The sequence below is a fragment of the Narcine bancroftii genome, chromosome 3 (genome assembly GCF_036971445.1).
Source record: "Narcine bancroftii isolate sNarBan1 chromosome 3, sNarBan1.hap1, whole genome shotgun sequence".
Classification (NCBI taxonomy): domain Eukaryota; kingdom Metazoa; phylum Chordata; class Chondrichthyes; order Torpediniformes; family Narcinidae; genus Narcine; species Narcine bancroftii.
In genome coordinates, this window is record NC_091471.1 from 105874252 (window position 1) to 105901079 (window position 26828).

General features: G+C 39.1%; 1 long non-coding RNA gene across 2 annotated transcripts in view; it reads right to left on the minus strand.

Annotated features, from left to right (window-relative positions):
* Positions 1-335: 335 nt before the first annotated feature.
* Positions 336-26828, minus strand: part of LOC138757452 (uncharacterized) — an 88912-nt gene continuing 62419 nt past the window's right edge. For both annotated transcript variants that reach the window (XR_011353607.1, XR_011353605.1), the window contains exons 3-4: positions 24403-24504; positions 336-525 (exon numbers count right to left, since the gene is read on the minus strand). This is a non-coding gene — a long non-coding RNA (uncharacterized lncRNA). The remainder of the gene's footprint in view (positions 526-24402; positions 24505-26828) is intronic.

A 26828-nucleotide genomic window follows, 5' to 3' on the forward strand; every position in this document is an offset into this window, starting at 1 on the left:
CCCTATCTATATGGCATGTGTCCTGTGGATCAAATCAAAGGGAGAAAGGAAAACCTTCAAGCATCTGCACTTCACAGTGAGGCACCAGTGTTTTTTTTTTAATTTGTGACAACCATTATTGAAAGAAAATTAAATAAGGAAGACATTGTAAATTTTCTCGCCCCACTCAGAATCAATCTTGAAATGGAACAAGCTGAGAGTGAGAATGCAACTGCACAGGAGGCTTGACACTGTTTGGTAGATAGAAAAGAACATGATGATACAAGCAGAAGGAAAGCCATGTGACTTGTCACAATCTTAAAGAGGATGGAAAAACTGTCCATAACCAATAATATTCTTGAGCTGGAAGATGTGCTAAAAAATATGTAGGAATTGAGTGCTGCTGTGAGGGAACTTTGGGAAGTGGTTTTACTGATATTGACTTCAAATACATGACAACTCAGTAGCTTTGCAGGAAGTTAAGAGTATCTTGCTTGCAGGTAGTCAAAAGTATGGGAATAAGCTTCAACTCGCAACCATTTGACTCTGGAAATTCAACACAAACAAATTAGTAGCTGGGAGAAGGTAAGAGTGATTACATCATTACAATAAAAGCTGGGAGATCTCTTTTGATCAGTGGTTTTCAAACTGTCCCCCACCTAAACTCACATTCCACTTTAAGTAATCCTTATGCCATCGGTGTGCTGTGATTAGTAAGGGATTGCTTAAGATGGTATATGAGTGAGAAGGGAAGGTTGAGAACTACTCTCGACCCAATTGTTACTGTTATATTTTGCTTGATAAAAATTGTTATTGGCCCATTTCCTTCGGAATTATGAAGTCATGTACATAATGAGTTAATTAGGTACAATTAAAACAGTGGTTTTCAAACTTTTTCTTTCCACTCACACACCACCTTTTATAGAGGGGAAGAAGTGAATGTAAAGAGAGAGATTCTCCAACTTTACATCGCTGCACTTACCTCCATAAAAGGACCAAAGGCAGATTGACTGCTCAAACTCACTTCAACTTCCATCCACCGAAGGGGGTGCACTTAGAGGTGGAGTGAAGTCACTCCACCTCCTATATAAAAGAATTTACACTGAAAGTGGCTCCAAACAGGAAGGTAAGATGATTGATGTCACATTGACAGCTCTGTTGCCCCGTTGCGCTATTACAGAGCAGCCTGTGGAGCTGTCAGGATTTATTCCCTCAAGTCGTCCTGCCTCCTCATTCTGCCCGCTCCCTCATGCCACCCTGCTCCCTCAAGCTGCTCGCCCTCTGTACTCTCTTACGCTGCCCACTCCCGATAGGGCTGCCAGGCAGTGGGGTGGTGGGGCTGTCAAGTAACAGAGCGGTGGGGGGGGGGCATTAGGCAGCAGAGTGGGTTGGGCTGTCATGCAACGGGGTGGTGGTGAGGCTGTCAGGGCACGGGGTGGTTTGTCAGGCAATGGTAGGGCTGTCACAAGGTGGCCGCTGCTGTGCTACACATCCCACCCCTTTATTACCTGGGAAGCCGACGCACTGCTCTGGGATACATAAAATGACTGTGTTATCTGCCTTTTCCAACTTCTGCATAAAGAATTGTTGTTTTTTTTTTAATTTGAGCAGGTAATAGTGTTGATTTTGTGCATAAAATCCCCTTATGGCATAGAGATTGCTTAAGGTGGAATGTGAGTTTAGGGGGCAGTTTGAAAACCATTGCTTTAGATCAAGGTTTCCCAACCGGGGGGGGGGGATGCAAGAGAGCATTCCAGGGGGTGCGAGATAACATTTCATTTTTTTGTTTATATTTAGGGTACTGTCCTATATATTCAAGATAAAAATATCGATTTTTTTTAAAGTCCAAATTAAAGGTGGGGATGTCCTCTTTTTTCTCTATTCAATAGAATGAGATTCTCTATGAATTTTAGCGTGTTTTGACACGTTGTTTCCTTTTAAATGGCATCGCCCTATAACTTTTTTTAAAATCGGGACATTTAAAATGGGGGCCAAACTTGTTGTTTTGTGTTTTGTAGTGAATTACATTCGATTTTTATTTCTTATTATTTATTTGTGTTATGTAAATTATTAATTAACCCTTCATTATGTCAAAGGAAAGGAAATGGAATGATGATGATGTGCAGTTTGGTTTCACTTGCACCGGAACAACTGAGGATCTGCAATAACCCCAGTGCATGCTTTGTGACTCTGTCTTTTCAAACGCAAATTTAAGCCACCTAAGCTGCAGGAACACTTCAACAACCGGCATGGTGGAGCAGATGTTGCAGGCCATGATGTTGAAGCATTGAAAGCTAAAAGGGCCCACTTTGATTCTCGAGCAACCCTTCCAAAATTAGGTTTTACATCTGCTGACAAACCACTGCTGATGGCTTCATACCACGTGGCATATAAAGTAGCTAAATCCAAGAAGCTTCATACACTTGCAGAAGAGGTGATAAAACCGTGTGCATTAGAAATGGAAACAATTGTTGTGGGAAAAGAAGCCTCAAACAAGCTTAAATTAGTGCCTTTATCAAATAATGTTATTCAGAGCCGAATTGTGATTTGAGTTTGGACATTTTGGACCAAGTTATCGCAGATATCAGGGCTAGTCCCTTGAAAATCTCTCTCCAGTTGGACGAAACAACTGATGTTGCAAATTGCAGTCGACTCATCTCATTAGTGAGGTATGTCCATGATGGTGTCATAATGGAAGATTTCCTGTTCTGTGAAGATCTGTAAACAACCACAAAAGGAAAAGATGTCTTCCAGCTAGGAAATAAATAAGGAATTTTTGCACTGATGAAACAAAAGATTCCGCACTTGTTTTCTTCATTGGCATGCTTTGGCATCAAAAACATTGAATCCAAAGTTGAAAAAGGTCCTTGACACTTCTGTGAAGACCCTCAACTGGATTAGGGGTTGTGCTCTGAACCACTGCCTCCTCAAGTCGTTTTGTGAAGATTTTGGAAGTGAGCATTCAGTTTTGGTTTTAAACACGGAAGTCCGCTGGCTGTCATGTGGGAGAGCTTTAATGCACTTCTTTGAACTGTGAGAAGAAGTCAAAGCTTTTCTGAAGGAATGTGACTATGATCTGCCTGGAGAAATGGAATCACAAGAATTCAACCAAATGCTAGCCTATTTGAGTGATATTTTCACTCGTATGAATGACCTGAGAGTATCTATTCAAGGGAAAAACAAACATATTGAAAATGCTGCAAAAAGTTAAATGCTTTCAAAGAAAAGTTACATCTTTGGTGTCGACGAGTTAAAAGAGGGAATCTTTCAAATTTTCCATCACTCAAGGAAATGTTTGATGACGATGAGTCCCTAATTCCAAGTGTGTGTGAAGAAATTGTGGATCATTTGGAAATACTATCAAAGTCATGGATATTTTGGAGGAGGAGAACTGGAAACTTCTGAAGAATGGATAATAAATCCATATTCCTTCAATTTGGATAATATGTCGGATGATGAAGTGCTGAAGGAAGATCTTATTGAACTGCGCACAAATGCAGTTTGAAAGCAAAACTTTGGAACAATATTGGTCTTCGGCAATGGACATGTTTCCAAGACTTTGTGAAAAAGCACCAGCTGTGCTCATCCCATTCGCGATGACATACTTATGCGAGTCTGGATTTAGTGCCCTTTTGTCAATCAAGACAAAATCTAGAAATTGCTTGGGTGCACAAGCAGACGTGCGGACTGCTATCAGCCACAAGTGCCACGTAAAAGCAATAAACAGGAGCAAAAGAATCATTAAATTTAAATTGACTTATGAACATTTGAACATTAGTTCTTTAATTTTTTAAAAGAAATTTCATGCATGGATGAAAATTTAATTTTTTTGTAGGGTTTATGCAACATTTAATTTGTTGTAATTTTTTTTTTCTTTTCCATATGTTTCATTTTTGTTTATATATTATTAAAAATTGATTATACAAATTTGTTTTGCTCACCTTCACCTTTATTCTTAAATAAATTATTACTTTAAGGGGTGCCAGAACATATTAACATTTTTTAGGGGGGGCGGGGAATAAATAAGGTTGGGAACCACTGCTTTAGATGATGCATTCAAAGATAGGTTTCTATATGATGTCTGGAGTTCTCCCTATCTCACTCAAAACTAAAAATAAACAACTGAATGGTTCATATTTTTCTCAAAGATAAGGTTTACACTTGTCCAATGAAATTCAGGAGAAACTTCTTAAACCATGGCATTCATGTGGTCAATGAAAATACAGTCGAGATAGTTTCAACATCCACTTGAAATGATGGCCATGAATTCTCAAGCCTCACTTTTGTTTTTATTTCCTCAATATTTTTCAAAAATAATTTTTCAAATTAAACTTTACATTTGATTTAACATGTAGCAAAGGAAACACTCACACTAACCATCCGAGACCCTTGTATTCATAAAACTATTTATTTATTTGTATAGATGAAGTACTTGTCATATATATATATCATTTGTCTGTATATCTGTTATGTCTTGTGTGTCCACATGTTTTGCATTGAGAACTGAAGAATGGTGTTATTTTGAGTTGTACTTGTACAATCAGATGACAATAAATTTGATGACTTGAACTTTTCAAACTCCAGGGGGTTGGTTGACAGGGATATCAGGAAAGTCTATCCTCCACCATTCACAGAAATAATTGTAGCAGCAGTCAGAAACCCACTAAAGCTTTGATCCAGAAACCAGATGTTCAGTTTTCATGCACTATTCTCCTCAGGAGACAGTGTGTTACGCATTATATTCAGCAGTAACTTGTAAATAAAACAGCGCAGAAAGAATGGAATTCTCATGGGAAGTAAAATAAACCTGTAAAATATGATATCTGATGTGGGTTATCAAGATTTGTGGTAATACCACCAGCAAGACAACAGAACTAGAAGGACAGAGACTGGTCCATCGTGGAGAAAGAAATAGACAGCAAGTAATTCAGTCATGTACCATTGTAAGGGGTGAAATTAGTCTTAAACTTATTTCAGACTTCTTTGGAAGATTTTCAGGCAGATGGATGGCATTGGGAAAAGATACGAAATTGCACTCTGCTGTGATTGTCCCGATGATAGTCAAGTTCACAATGAATAATGCATCCTAATTTGTATGGACTGCTGGGGATGGAAGCTAACACAGGCTCCTTTTTCTGCATTCGCTAGGCTTACACATGTTCTGGACTGAAGAAGGTGAGGTTATCAATGACATTTTAACTTTTAATCCTAAGTCAAAGAGATACTTGTAGAAAATGAAAAATACAATTGAGATAGTTTTTAAACTACAGCTGATCCAATATCATATTAACAAATACTAAAAGTTCCCTTTCTGTCATTGCAGATTTTCTTGGTCCACTTTAATCTCCTTTTCTTATATTAATAACCTTCTGCACAGGAATGTTTAACAAGAAGGTGTTGGCTGTGGCTTCCTACTGGCAGTGACTAATTACTCCAAATGTCATGAATTCCTACTCATCATTCAACTGATCAGTTTAAATATTCTTTTTTGCTATGTTAAATGTATTATCTGCATGTGGATCCACTGTGTGTTTTGTAATCCATTTCCTTTGGTGACCAAAGGTATCTTATGCTCCAAAAATTCTGTGAGTTCTTTTTGAGGTTACAATGCTTCACTGTCAGTAAATGTGAGGAAATTGTTACACAAAAGCTCACTGGATATGGAAAGGAAGAATATGAAAGAATGAAAGGAATCTGCAGAGGAACTGGATTAAAGTTGGCAGAGTATTAGTATTAGAATAAATTATTTTTTACTGTTCAAACACCAATGGAGATAATTATCACTCTTCACAGTAGATCATCAGTTGATGAGAGAAATGATTCAAGCAAACTGAGAAGAAGTAACTGAATGGTTCACATTTTTCACAAAGATCATGGAGAACAAAGAAAATTGTGCAATGAAATTCAGGAGAAACATTAAACCATTAGAATATACATCTCACATGAAGTTCATGGGACATTGCTATAAATGTGTGTATCCAAAACAAAAGCATGACTTAAGAGAGATCTACCTTTGCATCCTTCACAATAGTGAATGGATGTGATGTAATGTGTCAGCCAGGCAATTCCCAGACAGAGAGTTAAACTTAAAGGATTTCCTGGGTACTAATTGAGTGGCATTTTAATACAAATAAACTATATGGATTTTTAAAAGAAAGATGATCAAAACTTACAAAATGGGCACAGTAAAATTTACTTTTCCTTCTTACAGCCTTATAATTATGTAATAATAAATTCATTTATCGATATTTTTATTGGTTTTCTCAAATAAATGTTACATATGTACATGATAATAAAATAAACTATTAACAAATCTTGTATCGCAATACAAATAGTATGGGAACCTATGTTGCATTCAAAAAGAAATAAAAAGAAAAAGAAAAAAGAAAAAATTAAGTTGGTAAAAAAAATTGTTGTGCACTAAATTACAATGTGTGTGTTAGCCTTTGAACTGTAGCTTAAATAATAAATTTATTTTTCAACCAGAAAATATTCAAGGAATATTTTGTATTTTGAACAGAAAAAAATAAATAATTCAAAAGTGGAGGTATTTTTGCTTTCTTTAATTTAACACCACAAGATTTTCCAAATCTCTACCATTTTAATGATAATGATCTTCTGTCATTTAATAGAGAGATGAAATTCAGTAACAGTCCCTCCCAGCCCATGATACCCAAATGCAGTCAAGTGACTGATTAACCCACTACGAGCCCGTGTGTCTTTGAACCATGGGAGGAAAACAGAGCACCTGGAGGAAACCCATCTGGACATGGGAAGATATACAAACTCCTTACAGATTGCGGTGGATTTGAACTGGGGTTGCTAGTCTGTAACACCGCTGCACTAACGGCTACATTAACTGTGCCCCTGTGCCATAGTTCACTGCCGAAGTGTATTTTTTTGTCAAGGATATTTGCATTAACAACTCAAATATATTTTTGAGCTGCATTTTTTCATAGTAGTTTAAATAGATTTATAACTGTAACTTTCAGGTAGAATAAAAACTTAAATATGCACTTTAGTCCTTATGATAAGATTTAAAAAACATTTTAAAGATTCAAACTTTAAAGATTCAGGTTTCAGATTTTAGATTTATTGTCAAAGTACATACATAACATCACATACAACCTTGAGATTCTATTTTTTCTGCAGGAGAGGCAGAAGGACCACTTATTGGTTGTGCAAAAAATAAAACTGTAGACATTATATACATGTAAACAAATAAAGAAGTGTAAACAGATGATGAATGTAAACAAACTGATTGTGCAATAGAGAGAATTTTTTAAAAAATCAATAAAGTGCCCAAGTAAGAGTCCTTAAATGAGTCCCTAATTGAGTTTATTGTTGAGGGGTCTGATGGTGGAGGGGTAGCAGTTGTTCCTGAACTTGTGGCACCTACATATCTTTCTTGATGGCAGCAGTGAGAAAAGAGCATGTGCTGGTTGGTGTGCATCCTTGATGAATGCAGCTGCTTCTTAATTAGCAATGTTCCCTGTAGATGTTCTTAATAATGGGGAGGGTTTTGCCTGTGATATCCTGGGCTGTGTCCACTACACTTTGCAAGGCTTTATACTCAAGGGTATTAGTGACCCCATAACAGATCATGATTCAGTCAATCAGCACACTTTCCACCACACATCTGTAGAAATTTGCCAGGGTTTACGATGTAATACCAAACTTCTACCAACATCTGAGGAAGTAGAGGAGCTAATGTGCTTTCCTAATGATGCTATTACTGTATTGGGTCCACAAAAGACCCTCCAATAAAGTGACAACAAAGAACTTGTATTTGCTCACCCTCTCCACCTCCGATCCCTCAATGATCAGTGGATCATATACCTTTGGTTTTCCCTTTTTGAAATCAACAATCAGCTACTTGGTTTTGGTGACATTGAGTGCAAGGTTGTTGTTGGTGCACCATTCGGCTAAGTTTTCAATCCCCTCGTGTGTGCTGACTCACACCTTTCCTTATACAACCCACTACCATGGTATTGTCAGCAAATTCGTAGATGGTGTTACTGTCATACTGAGTCAAAAAAGTTGCAGGAGTAAAGTGAGTAGAGCAAGGGGATAAGAATATAGCCCTGTGGTGCTCTGGTACTGATAGAAAGGATCTTACCAATCCTCACTGATTGAGTTCTGGATTGTGCTCTGCTATTTAAAGTCATTATTTTTCTGAAATGAAATGTGTTAGTTTTCAAAATGTAATTCACAAATCCTTTGTGCTTCTTTGCCACAGCTATTTGAAGTATTCATCACAATTGAAAGAATTGTTGTGGAAATTTATTAGTCAAGTCAAGTTTATTGTTATCTGATTGTACAGCATTCTCCAGTCATCGGTGCAAAACATGCAGACACACAACCAAACATAACACAGATATGCAGGACAAGTATTGGATCTATAAAAGTAAATAAATAAATATTCCTTTGTACAAATGAGAGTCTCGGATGGTTAGTGCGAGCAGTTCCTTTGGTTGTTCAGCATTCTCACTGCCCCTGGGAAGAACCTGTTCCTCAGCCTGGTGCTATGGAACATAGGAACATAGGAAGTAGGAACAGGAGTAGGCCAAAAATGGCCCATCGAGCCTGCTCCGCCATTCAATACGATCATGGCTGATCTAATTTATGACCTAACTCCACCTACCTGCCTTCTCCACATATCCCCTAATTCCTCTATCATGCAAAAATTTATCTAACTGAATTTTAAATATGTTTAATGAGGCAGCTTCAACCACTTCCCTGGTTAGAGAATTCCAAACATTCACTACTCTCTGGAAAAAACTATTTTTCCTCATCTCTGTCCTAAATCTACTCCCCCGAATCTTGAGACGGTGTCCTCTCGTTTTAGTTTCCCTGGCCAGCTCAAAAAACCTTCCTACATCTATCCTAACCATACCCTTCATAATCCTATATGTTTCTATAAGATCTCCTCTCATTCTTCTGAACTCGAGCGAATATAATTCTAGACGATTTAATCTTTCATCATAAGTCAACCCCTGCATCCCAGGGATCAACCTAGTAAACCTCCTCTGGACCATTTCCAAAGCCAGAGTATCCTTCCTCAAATATGGAGACAAGAAATGGACACAGAACTCCAGGTGCAGTCTCACCAGTACCTTATACAGTTGCAACATTACCTCCCTATTCCTGAATTCAATTCCTCTAGCGATGAAGGCCAACATTCCATTTGCCTTCTTAATAACCTGTTGTACCTGCAACCTAACTTCTTGCTATTCATGCACAAGCACTCCCAAGTCCCTCTGCACAACAGCATGCTGTAGTTTTTCACCCTTTAAATAATATTCAGCTCTTTTATTTTTCTTGCCAAAGTGGATAACCTCACACTTACTAACATTGTACTTCATCTGCCAGACCTTTGCCCACTCATCCAGCTTAACTATATCCCTCTGCAGACTCTCCACATCCTCATTACAATTTGCTCTTCCACTCAATTTGGTGTCATCCGCAAACTTGGCTACACCACATTTTGTCCCCTCCTCCAAGTCATCAATGTAAATGATGAACAGTTGTGGGCCTAACACAACTAATCCCTGCGGCACCCCACTTACTACTCTCTGCCAACCTGAAAAACTCCCATTTATACTGACTCTCTGCCTCCTGTCAGACAACCAATTTTCAATCCAGGCCAATATACTTCCCCGGACTCCACTTTGCTGTAACGTACTGATAAGTCTCTTGTGCGGCACCTTATCAAACGCTTTCTGGAAATCCAAATATACAACATCAACCTGTTCCCCTCTATACACCGCACCCATTATATCCTCAAAGAATCCTAACAAGTTTGTCAAACAAGATCTTCCCATTCTAAAACCATGCTGCGTCTGCCTGATTGAACTCTGACGTTCCAAAAGTTTCCCTATTTCATCTTTAATGATGGCTTCAAGCATTTTTCCAACTGCAGACGTCAAGCTAATTGGCTGATAATTTCCAGTCTTCTGCCTACATCCCTTCTTAAAAGTGGCGTGACATTTGCTGTCTTCCAGTCTAACGGGACCTGCCCAGAATCCAAGGAATTTTGGTATATGACCACCAATGCATCAACTATAACTTCTGCCATTTCCTTCAGAACCCTTGGATGCATATCATCAGGACCAGGTGATTTGTCTGGCTTTAGTCCCATTAGTTTCTCCATCACTACTTCCTTTGTAACAACTATTTTATCAAGGCCCTCCCAAACATTCGCAGCCTTAATTCCACACTTGGGCATGCTGGATGTGTCTTCCACCGTGAAGACTGACACAAAATATTTGTTTAATGCCTCAGCCATTTCTTCATTTTTTGCTACCAGTTTTCCTTTCTCATCCTCCAAGGGTCCTATGTTAACTCTGGCCACCCTCTTCCGTTTTATATATTTATAAAATTTTTTGCTTTCTATTTTTATATTTTGTGCCAATTTACTTTCATAATCCTTTTTCTCATTTCTTATTACTCGCTTTGTAACCCCTTGTTGTCTCTTAAAGTTTTCCCATTCTTCCAGTTTCCCGCTGCTCTTTGCAACTTTGTACACCTGCACCTTCAATTTTATACTCTCATTTATTTCCTTTGTTAACCATGGTTGATTTTTCCCTCTCTTGCTGTCCTTTTTCCTGACCGGAATATATTTTTGTTGAGCATTACAAAATATTTCTTTGAAAATCTTCCACTGTTCCTCAACTGTTTCATCAATTAGCCTGTGCTCCCAGTCCACTCTGCCCAATTCCTCCCTCATCCTATGGTAGTCCCCACTGTTTAAGCATAATATATTAGTTTTAGATCTAACTATTTCCCCTTCCATCTGAATGAGAAATTCAATCATACTATGATCGCTATGTCCCAGATCGTCTCTGACTATTACATTATTTACTCTACCTATCTCATTGCACAATACTAGATCCAGGAGAGCATTTTCTCTTGTGGGTTCCTTAACATGCTGCTCAAGAAAGCTATTGTGGATGCATTCTATGAAGTCCTCTTATAGACTTCCACGACCAACTTGATTTTCCCAATCTATGTGGAAGCTAAAGTCCCCCATGGCTACTGCCGTATCATTATTATATGCCTCACTTATCTCTCTATTTATTTCCTGTGCCACTAAACTATTGTTATTTGGTGGGTGATAGATAACACCCACCGATAATTTTTTCCCTTTGTTATTCTTTATCTCTACCCAAATGGACTCAACATTATGCTCTTTAGATCTTATATCATTCCTCTCTACTGCCTGGAGCTCATCATTGATTAAGAGTGCAACTCCATCTCCCTTACCATCCTGTCTATCTCTTTGCACCACCTGATACCCTTGAAAGTTTAATTCCCATTTAGTGTCACGCTGAAGCCATGTTTCCGTGATGGCTACCAAATCATAGGCATGGGTACCGATTTGCGCCTCAAGTTCACTAACCTTATTTCTAATACTTCAGGTATTCAGATGAAGTGCCCTTATGCTCTTTGTCCTTTTAATATCTAATGACTTCTGTAACCTTTTCTTTTGATTTTTCTGTCCACTATTTTTCTTTATAATTTTCTTAACACTATCATTGACCCGAAAACTCACTGCACCATCTGATTTTTTACTTTCTTCTCCCAACATTACTTTTCCTATTTTACTTTTCCTGGCCATTACTTTATCTTCCCTACCCTTTTCCCTATCACTCAGGTTCCCATACCCCTGCCAAATTAGTTTAAACCTTGCCCCACTGCTGTACCAAACATACTTGCCAAAATGTCGACACCTTTTGAATTTAGGTGCAACCCATCCCTCTTGTAAAGATCATGCCTTCCCCAAAAGAGATCCCAATGATCCAAGAAGCCAAATCCTTGCCTTGTAACACCAGCACCTCAGCCACACGTTCATTTTCTTTATCCTTACATTCTTTTCATCACTTGAATTTGGAACAGGTAGTAATCCCGAGATCACCACCCTAGCGTTCCTGTCTTTCAGCTTTTGTCCCAACTCACTGTAATCCCTTTTCATTATCTCCTCTCTTTTCTTGTCAATGTTGTTTGTACCCACATGTACCAAGACATCAGGCTGCTCTCCCTCTCCTCTCAGAATATTTTGGACACGATTTGTGATATCTCACCAGGGAGGCAGCACACCATGCGGGTATACTTATCTGGCTCACAGAACCTCCTGTCTGCACCCCTGACAATGGAGTCCCCAATAACTACTGCATTTCTCCTTTTCCTTTTCTTTTGCACCACTCTGCCAGACTCATTGCCATTGGCCTGGTGCCCGTGGCCATCTTCTGTCCGGCCATCTCCCTCAACAGAATCCAACACAACATAACTGTTGCTGAGTGGGATAGTCACTTGTGTGCTCTCCATTTTTCTCACTTTTTTCTTTCCTCCTCCTGACGGTTTCCCACTTACCTGACACGGGTTCTAGAGTATTTATCACCCTGAAAGTTGAGTCTCCCTTACAAGCTGCAGGTCATCAATCTGCAACTCCATATCCATAATTCGCTCCCTTAGTAACTGCATCTCGGTACACCTGGTGCAGATGTAGCCATTTTGGAGGGTGGAGGTCACCCATTGTTCCCACATCTGACACCCAGTACAGAGCACTAACCCTATTGGCATGACTTGAATACGAAGGCAAATAACTCAGCTTACCTTGTCTCCTTGCCTGCTTTCGCCGAAGCCTGATAAGCCAAAGCCAGGAAGTCTCACTCCTTCACTGCTCCACTCACTCACTGAGCCACTCCTCGCTGGCCGCTCCCTCCCCTTTCACTCCTGTTATTGTCCCCTTGACCAATTAACCCTGTCACTTTCAGCAAGCTCCTCCTCCTCTGATTCACAGCCCGACTCTCTCCAAGCTCCTCCTCTGACTCCCAGCCAAACCAAGTAGGCCCAAGCCCCGGTAAGCCCCCGACTTTAATAGCTAACCTTCTCCTCACTTTCAGCAAGCTCCTCCTCCTCTGATGGACTCTGATATTCCTATATCTCTTCTCCAACAGGAGCAGCTGAAATATGCTGTGGGCAGGGTGGACAGGGTCCTCAATGATTTTGAGCACCATCTTCAGACAACGATCCCGGTAGATCACATTGATGGGGACAGGAAGACTTCAGTGATCCTCTCTGCTACCCTTATCATCATGTGGATTGGCATCTGATCTATTTCTCTTCAGTACATGTGATGCAGCTGTTCAGGATGCTCTTGATAGAGCTCCAATAGAAGGTTGACATAATGGTAGCCGGTAGGGTGGATGGTAGACTTGCCCGCTTCTGTCTTCTCAGGAAGTGGACTTGCTGTTGCATCTTCCTGACAAGTGAGAAGAGAGAGAGTGTCCACAATAGGTCACTAGTTAAGTGAACTCCAAGGAATTTTGTGCTCTCCATTCTCTCCACTACAGTGATGTTGATGTGTAGTGGAGGGTGGTCATTCCTGGTCCTCCTGAAGTCCATGATCATCTCCTTTGTTTTCTTCACATTGAGGCTCAGGTTGTTACTCTCGCACCATTTCACGAGATTTTCCTCCTCTTCTCCGTAGGGGATCTCATCGTTGTTGCTGATGAGGCCGACGACTGTCATGTCATCTGTAAACTTGATGACATAGTTGGAGCTGGATCTGGCAATGAATTACACCCTTCTAACAATATGGTTGTTTCTTGCCATTTTATTATGCATGCAAACCTACTTTATATCATCAGTGAATTTATAAGGTGATGAATTTTTCCTTGGTTTTATATAAATGTTGGATTTTCTTTTCCCAATAAATGTTAAAAATATTTGAGCAACAAATACTTGTACTAGAAAGCCAAATAGGAATAGTTTCCACTTTGCATCATGATGGTACAATAAAAGATAAGGGAATAAAGAGTGAGTGTGTTAACTTCACCAACCAAAATGTTTACGGAAAATCATAATATTCATAGCATGTCCACTTTATATGTATAATTCATCTAAATGTTCATATTTTTAATAGAGACAATAAATGTGGTTTAACTGTTCAAATGATCTAAGATAAGATTAGGTATTTAAGACAATTCTGGAAAGGTCACAATGCATGAGTAAACAATCTCTTACTTTGTCTTTTGCTTGGCTTCGCGGACGAAGATTTATGGAGGGGTAAAGTCTGCGTCAGCTGCAGGCTCGTTTGTGGCTGACAAGTCCGATGCGGGACAGGCAGGCATGGTTGCAGCGCTTGCAGGGGAAAATTGGTGGGTTGGGGTTGGGTGTTGGGTTTTTCCTCCTTTGTCTCTTGACAGTGAGGTGGGCTCTGCGGTCTTCTTCAAAGGAGGTTGCTGCCCGCCGAACTGTGAGGCGCCAAGATGCACGGTTGGAGGCGAGATCAGCCCACTGGCGGTGGTCAATGTGGCAGGCACCAAGAGGTTTCTTTAGGCAGTCCTTGTACCTCTTCTTTGGTGCACCTCTGTCTCGGTGGCCTTAAATCTTAAATCTAATCCCTTCGGTTTAAGACTCCATTATCTTTGTCTTTTCCATTGATTCAGCTGATCTATGTCCATGATACTTCTTTAAGTATCATGACAGGTTGACACCTACAATCCCACTTAATTTCATTTCCATTAGCAAACAGGCAATATAATATTGTTGATATACATTGTGAATAGCCTGGGATGAAATGTCTGTTCCTGTGGTGACCCACTAGTGATAGCCTGTCAACCTGAGAGGGAATTGTTTATTCCCAGTCTTTATCTAGTTACCAGTTCTCAGTGCACCTGTATATTCATCCAATCCCTGTGGATCTTAAAAGTTTTCTACAAAAACTGGTGCAGATTACTCAAGCATGGTATTATTTTTAGAAATCCATGCTGACTCTGTTCATCCTATTTGCTAATTATATCCTTTATAGATTCCATGAGGAGGTGTTGGTGAGCCATCTTCTTGAACAACTGTACTCCTTCCTTTTCCCGAGAGGAACTTCAGTATTTAGACCAGGCAACAGTAACTTCAAGGTTAATTTCCAATGCATGTTCTCATGCATTTGTTGTTCTTGGTGGTAAAGTCAGTCTATTTAAGATATGATGCTGGAGTGACCTGAATAAATAACCATATTGCATTTACCAGGTGACATTATAGATCCTTTGGGAAGTTACTACGCATGATGAATATTTGAAAATCTATAGCCAATAGGCTCAGAGGAGATGGGTAAATAAGATATGGCTTTTAGATCAATGGTAGCAGCATCTTAGATTAGCTCAAATTTGCAGTATGTGGAAGTTTGGAGACCAATCAGAAGAGAATTTGAGGAATATGTGGAACTGAACGAGTGCAGACATAAAGGAGAGAGAGGATTTGGGGACAGAACTCAGTTAATGAGCTTTTCTTTTCAGACTCAGGCAAAACAAAACAAAAAAGATCTTCTCTATCTCTGAGTACCAAAAAAAAGATTTTTATTAATCCATAAAAATAACTATGGTTGTTATCATTTACACTCGATTGTGTGAGAAAGTACTTTTTGAAAGGATTGTATGATAATAAAGAGGTAACTGCTGCTTCCTACTTCCCATTATAAAATCATTCCTTTCACTCTATTTGATTGTTCATTCAATTTATCACAGAACCAGTCGCTATTGTTAATTATTTTTATAGAATAGACATTTAAACATTATTTCTTTTCAATGATTTTTCAAAAAGCTTCTTGTTTCGACTTGAGGATGAGGTGTCTGTTTTTAACATTTGTATTTTAAACCAGCAAATTCCAAATCTTTGCTTGATTGTTCATTGATTACATTAAATCAATCAGTGAAATATATATCAGCTTTTTGTGTTTTCCATTATCTGTTTCCTTAATGCAAATGCAAATGCATGAATAAGAGGTCATAACTAGTCTGCTTCAAATGGCTTTGAAACAGTAGGATATCATCCGGAATTCCATTGTTTTCCAATTCCACATTTCTTATTGGAAGATATAAGGATGCTAAGGTACCTAAGCCTTAACCATCACACTGCCTCTGGTCAAGTCATCTGACAATCCCTAACTTCAATGGAAAATATTAATTGAACAAAATAATTGAAGGGATCGTAGGTTTGTGATTCCCCTTGGCTCAACTAGTTGAACCATAAATGGCCATTTGTTTACGAAAGGTCTTCAGTTCTATTAATCGTAGCACTATTGTTCAACATTCATTGGAGCGACTTCATCTCCAACATCGAAGTGCTCGAGATGGCAGAGTCCGACAGCATCGAATCCACGTTGCTGAAGATCAAACTGTGCTGGGTAGGTCACGTCTCCAGAATGGAGGACCATCGCCTTCCCAAGATCGTGTTTTATATATATCTATCTATATATATATATATAGATAGATATATACATATATATATATATATATATATATATATACACGAGTTATATGGGATTGGATGAATATACAGGTGCACTGAGAACTGGTAACTAGATAAAGACTGGGAATAAACAATTCCCTCTCAGGTTGACAAGCTATCACTAGTGGGTCACCACAGGAACAGACATTTCATCCCAAGCTATTCACAATGTATATCAACAATATTATATTGCCTGTTTGCAAATGAAGCCAAAGGGATTAGATTTAAGGTGAGAGGGGAAAGATTTTAAAGGGACCTAAGAGGCAATGTTTTCACACATAGGGTGGTAGGGATGTGGAACAAGATGCCAGAGGAAGAGGTAGATGTTGAATAATTGCAACATTGAAAATATGTAGACACAGGAAAGGTTTAGAGGGATATAGGCTAAATGCAGGAAAATGACTCTAGCCTAGGCAGACAACTTGGTTGGCATGGACCAGTATTTTTTTTTAATGGTTGGATTGTACTGATGTTCACAAGGGTCTGAGGTAAGATTGTTCATATCACTGAAAGTCAGCCTACATTGTTTAAGAAAAATAATACTTCAACCTTCATTACAAAAGGATATGAATATAGGAGAATGAGTCAAGAATATTATTTACAGCATTGGTTTCCTTACCCAAATGGAGAGAGTGCAGTGAAGATTCACTAGACTGGGTCCAGGGATGGACAGGTGTGGGCTGTGAGGACAGAACAAACAGACCAGACTTGTAACCTCTTGAGTTTAAGAGAATGAAAGGAAATCTCACAATACTTGTAAAATTCTTACAGGTCTTCATAAGCTGCACACAAGAAAAATCTTTCCTCCCTGAGGAGTCTAGATCCAAGTGTCATAGACTCAGAATAAGAAATTGGTTTGAGATGAGATTAAATGTTTGAATTGAGGGGCAGGGTGATCCTTTAGAAGCTTTGATCTTGGAGGGCTGTGGAAGCTCAGTTGCTGAATTAAATGAAAAAAAAGATTGATGGATTTCTGGATACCGAGTGAATCAATGGATGTGTACTGTAGGTGGTGCTAAGAAATAATATTCCATTAGATCAGCCATATTGATGTAAGGCAGAGCAGGCACAAAGGGTTAAAAAGCCTACTCCTCTTTTATTCTGAGGTTAGTATGTTAACTAGGGATAGGCAATAAATGTTGGCCACCTCAGCAATGTTCACATTCAAATGATAAAACTTTGTGGTTCTGAGAAAAATATATTGCATCTCTAAAATTAATCAAAAACAGACTTAAAGATCCTGAAAGTAAAATGGATTTTTATCTTCCCTCTGTGTTAAACCTGGGCTACTTCCCCCCCTCCCTTTCTCAATACCCTCAATGCCAGCAAGGGGCCTTTACTCTTGAGGCACAATCACATTCTCCTGTGCACCTCCAGCCACCCAACATTGATGAGGTGTGGCCATTTAGAGTCTGTGGAGAATGAGAATCAGAGTTAACATTGTAGCTCAATCAAGGAGATATTAAATCTGATTTTCTTTCAGTAAATACAGCCTGATTTGCTTGGTGCTTCAAGTGTCTTATATAAGTTTACAGCATCTGTAGAAACAGCAATGATTATGGAATCGACAACAGTGCTGAAAGGCAGCAGCTGCCCAACACAAAGCTCTTCACCGATTCTGTTCATGTCGCAAGAAGTCTGGCTAACATAAAGGATAATGCCACTGGTTCTTATCCCGGATCTTCACCTCCATTAGTTTCTCTAATCCACTTTAACCCTTAGTTCTCATCCATTCCTTTAACTTCTCTGACCTTCCTCCACATCCACCACCTAAGTGCCTTTTCTCTCCCCACTGATACACTATGCCCATCTGGTTTACAACGTCCTCTCCTCTAATACAATCCTGCCCTTACTTCATTCCAAGGAACCATGTCCCTTCATTCCTGACCTCTCCAGTTTCCCATTTTCTCTTGGAAAAGCTGACTATACTCTCCCTTCCAATCCTCTATCTTTGGCTGCACCACTGTCTCATCTTCTGACTCTACTTTCTCTGGTTGCCTGTCTATTTCTCCCATTCATATCCTCTCAGCTGTCTCTTTGATTGAAGACCTGCAACTCTCAGTTTAAGAATGGTTTCTTTCCAATACCTATCAGAGTCTTGAAGCTCCACTGGTTTCACTAAACATGGATTGCTCTGACAGCACATAAGAACTGTTTGTACTATATATTGCCACTTTTTTTTACACTATGAAAAGTAACTGATAACAGGATGAAGCAATGTTTCTGGCTGCAGCCCACCTGCTCCAATTCTTCATTCTGCCACGGCTTTAAACATGCACTCACAGATCCTTAAGGCCGAAGCACTGATATACATTGTGAATAGCTTGGGATGAAATGTCTGTTCCTGTGGTGACCCACTAGTGATAGCTTGTCAACCTGAGAGGGAATTGTTTATTTTTCCTTAAAGAGCAAAGATAAAGTCCATGACCTCATCATACACATCATTCAATGAGCACCATGATAGCATAGGGTTTGAGCAAATATGGCACTGTCTGTAGGGAGATTGAACATTCTTCCCCATGTTCACAAGTTTCCTCTGGATGCACTAATTTCCTCCTATGTTTCAAAGGTGAATGGGGTTAGTGGGTTAATTGGTCACATGGTTGCATTTGGGTAGTGTGGGTAGTGTGTTACTGTGCTATCTCGAAATGAACATCTTCTAGCGACTACTTTGATAGAGCTACTAAAGCAATACACATATACTGGGTTAGTCAACATAAAACTCTTTATTTGAGCTTTACGTGCTTCTTTTAGATCTCTCCTGTCCTGGGCTCCACGGGAAGGGGTGGTGACATCGCTATGGGTTTGCCACCGATCCGCGGGGCTGGCAGGTTTAAATTAAACACAGTGGGGGCCTCACACCTTCTAGCAGGAGGCACAGAAAACCAACGTACTGTTACTCAGCACACAGCACCGTGCACGTGAGGTCCATTAACCAGGTGAGTACCCAACGGTCTGGCCTATGGCCGAAGAGCCGCGCTGGCAACGGTTCATGATACCGTGCTCCGCGCCCCCTCGGCCTGCTACACGGCGGGTACAATCTAATTATATTCACTTTTCTCTTTTTTTTCCCCAAACCCACAACCTACCCATTCATTACAAGAATTTTGCTCACTTTCCTTCCTGGCCCCCAAGGTGGTTTATTTAATGATTCTCTTTCCACAAGTAAAATGAAGATTATGCAGGAGTTTGAAGGAAGACAGTTTGCTGCAGTCAAAAAGCTCAGGGTTATCTTTATATTCCATCCAATCCTGGAATAGTGAGCAGTTTTGGCAGTTGGCAGCAGTGTAGTGCTGGTTAAATGAGATCCCAAAATATCTAGTCAAGCCTTTTGTCAGGAGAGAGAAGATTAGAGAAAAGGCATGGGATTGGTAAGGGTGAAACAGTGTCATTGATAAAGTTGAGACTAGGCTATCAGGTATGAAGTTAAGATAGTTAGGCAGATAGGTAGCTGTTGGAAAGTAACAACAAATGGAAGGCTAAAAGATCGACAACAAGAGTTTGAAATTCAACATCATAGTTCAAAATGAATTATCTGGTGAAGTGGTAGGAATAGACAGTCAGGAAGGCTTAATTTAAAGGGAGTGTTGTCACTCCTCAGGTAGATTTCCATGAAAACACAAGTAAATCCAATCATTCATGGATGAAATAAACTCATGGACAATAAGATCTTTCATGTGAGGTCAAGGAAGATATGGAATTAGAGAGTTCATAGTTCATGGAAGTCTACAGGGAGGGAGGGAGGGAATTGGGATGAGAAATAAAGACAAGATTAGCCCCTAGTTGGTTTAGTTTTAACTGCTATATTCATTTGGGTTTCAGATGTACCAATTGAACAAATTATCGAGAGAAGACTTAAGTACCTAAGAGATGAGAGACTCGACTGAAGGTACATGCTAAATGCAACTCCCTTCCCGCTTCCAGTTTGAGGAAATAAATGTGATTCATTATGATTACAGATGTAAATTATAACTTCAATAATAAAGGATATTAAGTAAATATTATTTCTAATCAGGTTCTATTACCTTTTGTTGTGCGCTTATTCCAATAAATACTTACATTAATTCCTTGTCCCACTGAAAGGAAAACAATAACATTCATTTCTTCTTTAATGCTGAACAGCACTCAGTGACACTGCTTCAACAAATCCACCTTTACAGTTCAATTGTCAGCTGCACAGGAACTAACTTACTGCTCTAAACTGATATGCATTTCCTCCCACTCCTCCTGCTTCACACTAATTACTTAAACTTACATATCAGATTTAGATTCTCAGGTTTTACATGCTGCTCAACATCAATTGCACAAACTCCATCTGTGCTACATGCCAAAAAGCTGACCTTACATCTTATCTCGACCCAAACCTTTAACTCAAAAATCAATTGATCATCAACACACTTGTTCTGTCCTGACTGATGCAGGGCAATAACTCCTCCTGTGGAACAGTGGGTACTTCTTATTGGAGGATAACATCCTACTTGTGTTCTGTGGCAGTAATTATGGGCAGAATTATTTTGATATTTTCAGAAGGCCTGCTAGATTTAATCCACGTGCACTTATGTGAAGTGTGGAGTCAATGACTGAACTACCAACACATACCCATGGAAACGTACGTGGGAGTTTCTGCTCATCTATATTTAAGCATTCATTACATTTGGTCTTCAGCTGAAAGAAGGCCTGAGATATAAGTGGTGCTTTTGGATTCTTTGGACGAAAAAGCTCTCTGCTGATAAAAAGTTCACACACAAAGACACCTGCTGAGGTTGTGAAAAAAAGGCAGTGAAGAAAACACATCAATGCCAATAGGAAATTTGGCAGGTCATCAAATGCACTTTAAATCTTGTACAGGTGCGGTGTTGGAAGTATACCAACTGTTTGCATCACAGCCTGGTTTGGTCATACGAGTACCCATGAGTGCAAGAAGGCTACAGAAGATAGTGAACACAGTCAGGTACATCACAGGCTCCAACCTCTCATCCATTGCAGAGATGCTGCCTCAGGAAAGCAGGTGGCATATAAAAAAAAGACCTACTCACCCTGGTGACAACCGCTTTTCACTGCTATCTTTCCAATTACTGTCAGACTCTTGAACCTCCCCTAGTTTCACTAATCATGGATGGCATTGGAACCACAGTATCACCATGGTTTTTTTCACCTGATGATAACTATGAATATTTTTTTTAATGTTTATTATCTATTTTTGATTTAATTGAATGTTATTCTATTGCTGTTTTTACTTCATGAAGAACCTGCTGAGCTGCAGCAAGTAAGAACTTCAGTTCATACGTACATTGTATAATGTACATGACAATAAACTTATTATTATTATCGAGACTCATTTCAACAGCTGCAATATTAACCCTACATCTATCACTCTATCGCTTCTGGTTGATTTGTTGAAAGTTGTCAGTATCCTTCTTGTATGCTGGCTATTGATGTCAAAAGAATTATATGAAAATGTTTCCATATTAAACAGATATTTTATTGATAAGTGATTCTTTAATTTTTATATGTTTTTCAGTGTTTATGTGTTAAGGAATTGATTCAACTAATCTTGAAAAATTATGAGGTAAAATAAAGTGTGCCCTCAGCCCCTCACCTTCAATATTAATATTTTCCCCTCAGCCCCTCACCTTCACTATTTTGTTTATGTGATTTCCCCATGAGCATTAGGTTAATTAACAGTTGAGAGAATATTTCATATGCCATATGGCGCCCAGTAATAGTTCATTTTTTGAAATGCTGCCATAAAAATGAGATACTCATTCCTACTGGCACTTTCATTTCCCATCATTAAAACATGCTGCAGTTGAAGGCATGCACTTGTGTGAAAGAATCAGCATGTTTATTGAGATTGGAAAGTCAATAAGCACCCTAAGGAGAGTTCAGAGGAAAAGGTTTGACTTTAGCTGGATAACCCTCGACTCTCATCAGTGGCCTCCACGGCTGAATGTAAACCAAATTGCTTGGAAAGATTTAACAATCTCTGAGGTGCAGATTTTATCTTTCTCAATTATCAATTGAATGGATCAATGACACTCAGCAACAGTAAAATCATCCAAATAATTTATAGCACTAATGACCAGGTTCAAGTCTATTGCTGTCTATCAGGAGTTTGTGCCTTCTCCCCATGTCCACCTCGCATTTCTCTGGCTGCTCCAGTTTCCTCCCATGTTCCAAAAATGTACGGAGTTAGTAGGTTATGGGTGTATTTGGTCAGCACGGGCTAATGAGTCAAAAGGGCCTGTTACCATGCTGTATCTCTCCATTTAAAAATTAAAATTAACCTTTTCGTGAACTGGAAACCAGGCAATAAAAATAAGTGCAGTTTTAAATTATGAAAATAGGAATCAAAGTATGCTCATGAGGTTAGGATATGCACAGAAATAGTTAAGGAAAATTTTGAAATAATAGTATATTTTTTTATTAGTTTAGATATATTTTGACATTTATCTGACTAAATTACAATCTACACATGCATTATTAGTGTATTGGGGTAGAGAGATTGTTACCAATTAACTATGGTTTTGTATGCTTTTAAAATACACTTCACAGATGATATACTATTTTCATGTTTTTACAGCAAGTATAAATGTTAATTTTAAATACTAGAAGCATTCCTTTAATTTTAGGCTCAACTGTAAGTGAACAATGGGAGGTATTTAAAAGGAGATGCTTTAACAGTGTTCTCTGATGGAATTTCCATTCCCTTTTATTCTATTCTTCCAGGTACAAAGGCCGGCATTTAATTCATTGGAAACATTTTTGATTGTTTCCTTTACCTAACCAATATTTTTCATTGTGTGGGAGATATAAGTCATGGACATATGCCATTATGCCAAAATAAGACAACCTTAGGTTTCAGCCAGAGAAGAGCAAAAACATTTATTGACGTGCGGTCAGGCTTGATATAGACAAACAACAGGTGACCTGGCGTCATGGCATCTGGAGTATGTACAACCTCATAACGTTCATGTTGAGTAGGCCAAGGCTTCTCCGTAGACCTACAGGTGCTGCTGAGTCACTATGCCTCATGGCTGTTGTGTCTAGCTATCATGGATTTGGAGCTCTTAATGCTGTTTCTGCCCACTTCCTCCCCCAGTGCATCACTACAATTGATCCATTTTCACACACTAGATTTAAATCAGGTGGGGGAGGGGTGTAGAAATCTGCTTTAGCTGGCTCGAGCTCCTCAGGGATTAGAGCATCAACTAAGCATTGTGTTTTGTCCTTACATTTTACTGTCAAAATACTGCAAAGTGCAGTTAGAGTGCTTTTGGTGATATAGATGTTAAAGGTGTTCTAATAGCAATTTTGCCATTTACTAGGAAGAGAATGTAACAAATAAGCTATTTTTGGCACACATAATAATTGTTAATGGTACCTCTGCTCCTTCCATTGAAACAGGATATGTATCATAGAGCTTTTACTTGTAGTTTTACAATGTATCCATTTGTTGCTGTCCTGAAAGTAGTAAAATATCAAAGACACTGTCATCCCTCAAATACCACTGTCATTTGGCCATTCTTCAAATCACAGTGATAGAGGTAAAGCCGGATCCTATAGTAGCATGTAACTGACTTCTTGGTAGACACATGAATGTGAAATGGATGGAGGGATATCTGTCAAGTGGAAGCAACAGTGTTTTAGTTTGGTTTGATTTGGACATCATTTTTGGCACATACATGTGGGCTAAAGGAGTCCCTGCGCTGCACTGTTCTATGTTGTATTAATTCAGCAAATGATGTCAGAAAGTTCTTCAAATCTAGTGCTTCCCAGTGTTAGGTCTGCTTTGTTCATGAATGAGTGAGACAAACACCAGACTGAGTCGAAATCAGGGTTCTTTGTTCTTTATTACCGGATTGTAACACTTGCGACTAACAATGTTAGTCGGAGAATGCATTCTGCCGTTATCAGCAAAATGGTGATTTTTTATACCCTTGGATACGTGCTTAGAACATCATCATATCATAACTTGTCCAATGACTAAAACTGTTGCTATCCTTTCCCTGCTAGCTTCCTGCCTCTCAATCCATCAATGTCTCTCTTATCTTCTAAGTACAAGGATGCATTCACATCTTGTTACAGCCCTGCCCAGGGTAACTCCTTACACATTCCCATCTCATGATGTTTTACCTTACACCAGTCAGGATTGATGGTTTATTGCCTGCCACATCTTCAGCTGTCACCACTCAGCATTCCTTCACCATCCTTTCCCTGTACACTTGAGTGATATCTCTGCACAGACAAAGGGTTAGAGTCACAGAGTCATATACCACAGAGTGCCCCCCCCCCCCCATGGTCCAACTTTACCTAAGGAGCATTTGATCCATTTATTCTAAACCTTTCCTTTCTATAGATCTATCCAAATCTCTTTTAAACGTCATTATTGCATGTACATCTGGCAGCTGTTCCAGATATTGACTACCCACTGAATGAAAAGGATGCCTTGCAGGTTCCTCTTAAATCTCTCCCATCTAATTTTGCCTCAATATTTATTGGTTGGTGGCACTTACATACATAGGATTGCTTTGAGAGTTTAGTTATGGAATAAATCATCTCCTTTCTAAGGAAGGAACTGGGCCCACTTTGATTTTCCTATCATCACAAAAGGTTAATAAGACATTTATCTTACTGGCCATCCACTCTGCATTAGGTCATTGAGACTACAAACAGCATCTACGTCAGGCTATTATTGACTACATTGACTACAGCTCAGTGTTAAATGCCATTATACCAGCAAATCTTTTATCAAATTCATGGATCTGGGACTCTGTTCCTTCCATTTGCAATTGGATCTTTAACATCCTCATCTCTGACACCACTGTTATTGGTGGAATAATTGGAAGTAAGGAGTCAAAATACAGAATGGAGATTTAGAATCTGGTTGGGTGGTCTTTTTACACTAAAAACCTGCGTTATTGCCATATACACGACCCGTCTCAGAAAGCTGCTTCTTCATTCACATAGAACTGAAGAAATGCTGGGTCATTGAGTCCATTTACACAGCAAGCCAACTCCCCAGAGCAAAAAAGGTGAGATGTGTAGCACAGCAGTAAAACATACACACCGGGCAGTGGCATTGGTCTGTGCACAATAATGGTGGTTGAACAGCAGGTGCTTATGCTAGCCACGTATATATTTTGAGCTCTTTGAATCCTGTGCTATCCGTATTGGTTGAACATCAAGCTCCACCTACCAAAGCTTTCACCAATCAAAGAATATACAAGTCTCTTGGAATTTTTGTTCATTGAATACTAGATAGATTCAAACTTGTGCCTGTTTAAATTAAGTCAAAAGCAGAACAGGTGAAACACAAATATTCTCTCTTCTTTTGGGTTTGTACTGTTCAAAAATGCAGCTTTCTTGATCACTGTTCTGTCGACCAAACCTTCTGTTGGGAATATTAGACTAGACTTACAAACTAATTCTGTTGCAGATCTTAAAATGTAACTTCTCGATACTAAAATCTGATGGCTTCACAAGGTAAAGTTCAGCAGTTCCACAAATTCATCATCATATTTCCGTGATACTGTATACCCATCACAAAGAAGCTTTCAGATGAGACATTTACAGGAAATAGTTTTTACCCTTGGTTGTAAATCATTGATAATTTATGAGTGAATATTTTTAAAACACAACTTGGTTCCACTCTGGTGGATGCAGTTACACATTTCAGAAGGTATGCTGTGGCCTCATTGACATGCCTTAGGTTCAATTCTAAAAGGTGTTGTTAACCATCCGTAAGAGGATTAAACAAAAGGCACAGTGATTGAGGAAGCTGAAAGAAATGATGAGGCCCTTTCAAAATCACCATCAACGAACATTCAGCCTGTCTAATTTCTACTCGTGGATGAACTCAGCACCTGGTGAAAATCATGACTGCGTGCTAAAACTGATTAAGAATCATCTTGTTGAGGGAGACAGTGGATTAAAAATAATGAGTAATGAGCTTGTGAGCTATAGATTCCATATTAGAATATCAATAGGGTCATACCACAACCTATCACGTTTTCGATTATTTGCCACATAAATCCCGACAGATGGAAAAAAAATACCCTCTACTCATCACACATACAATAACTGTATCCACACAAGATTAGAAATATCAGATTCAAAAGATTCCACTGTAGTTTGGTAGAACGTTTAATCCTTTATTGCGGAGTATTTTTCAAATATTTCATCTTCTTCCAAAAAGCAAAAATAGTGACAAATACAAAGTTAATGTTAAATAATGAGTTTCAAGATGTCAAAATCATTTGTGCCTCTTTGGTAGCTGCACTTTCATTCAAAAAGGATAGAGACTTTTATTTATTGGAAGGAAACCAAAATGAACTAATTGCAGAATTAATTACACCAGTTAAATCGAAGAATGTGAATTAACGGTTTGCATTGACTGTTTACCGTACCCCTGGGTCATGTGTGAAGAAATTTGGAATGCGCAGGGTTGAAGCTCTGGATCCATCAGACGCGGCTCTGTTTGCTCTTTGGGACAACACACCGGCACCCTTACCTCCGTGATCCTCCGCTCATTCCTGACTATTTTTATTGACAGAGTGGAA